The following is a 1,456-nucleotide window of genomic DNA, read 5'->3' as shown; positions in this document are numbered from 1 at the left end:
TGTGCTAAGCAATTTACATACATTTAAATATCACAATGAATACATTAAGTAAATGCTTTAGTTATCTCTATTTCAGAGAAAAAAACTGATTCAGAGAGGTCAGTGGTGGGGTTGGAATTTGGAACCAAATGGACTTACACGAAAGCCTATTTTCTTTACCACCGTGATACACTGACTATCTATCTCCTTGATGGTGTGAGCTACCCTGTACTCAGTTTGTGAATTCCCTTTCTAATGATTTGTTGTTGCTGTTGTCATCTATTTTTATTTTGCTTAAGTAAGTTGAAATTAGATTCTGCCATTTGCAAGAAAAGTACCTAAAAGACATATATTGGTACTGCAATGGAACTGCAGGTATAGACATCCAAGGACAATTGGGATATTTGAAATTGTTTATCAGATCTAGTCATGTCCAGTAGAGACAACAGCTAACATATTTGTTTATCCTGCTTCAAACTATTTACCCAGTGGCCAACCATCTCTAGCTGGGAGGGAACCTGTGATAAGAGATATTCCCCAGCTTGTACACATTGCTAGACAATTAGCCCTTCCACTCAGCCCTAATGATGCTATAGAAATGGCAGAACGAGAGAGAGCCAATGGTCGAGTAAGTGCTGGACAGAGACTGTGGCAAACACAAAGATGAAACCAGCAGAATTTCAGGAAAGACCCTTTAGACTGTGAAATGCATTTGGAGGATTAGTGAGAAGGAAATTTGGGAGAGGCATAAGGACTAGATTTATTATGGTCAAAAATAAATAATTATCTCTTTCTGAAATTACCTTTTACTTTTATTTATTTACAAGCTGTCTCCCCTTCACCTTACACAATTCAGCAGTAGATAATATAAACGCAAAGAGAACAGGGATATTTTCTGGCATCTTCACTACTTTTACAAGAATATTAAGAAAGTTTCTTTTATTTTTTTAAAAGATGACCGGTAAGGGGATCTTAACCCTTAATTTTGGTGTTGTCAGCACCACGCTCACCCAGTGAGCGAACCGGCCATCCCTGTATATGGGATCCGAACCCGGGACCTTGGTGTTATCAGCACCACACTCTCCCGAGTGAGCCACGGGCCGGCCCTAAGAAAGTTTCTAACATGATTGTTGCACAATAAATACGTTTTGAATGTGTCAGTTATGGGCCAAGAAACTGAGAATATAGTTAGGATGAATTCTCACCAAAAGGATCCCACTGCCCAAAATAGTTTAACATAATGATATGAATAGAATACTCTACCATGCAAATGCCAGTCTCTTCTTTCCTCATCAGCCTGGTTCTGGTCCATGAACTCACAAACACTGTAGACACGGTTGGGCAAAGTGGTGGTTATGCAAATGGTTAACAACATTTTCATTTACCAAGGCCGATCTGTTGCCATTGGTGAAAGTTATTTTGATAAAAGTTTCACACAAATTTTGTTAGATATATTACCAGATACCACTCATTTTTT

The sequence above is a fragment of the Galeopterus variegatus genome, unplaced genomic scaffold, assembly GCF_000696425.1.
Source record: "Galeopterus variegatus unplaced genomic scaffold, G_variegatus-3.0.2 Scaffold3272, whole genome shotgun sequence".
Taxonomy (NCBI): Eukaryota; Metazoa; Chordata; class Mammalia; order Dermoptera; family Cynocephalidae; genus Galeopterus; species Galeopterus variegatus.
The sequence above is the reverse complement of the archived record's forward strand: the minus strand, read 5'-3'. Positions refer to the sequence as shown.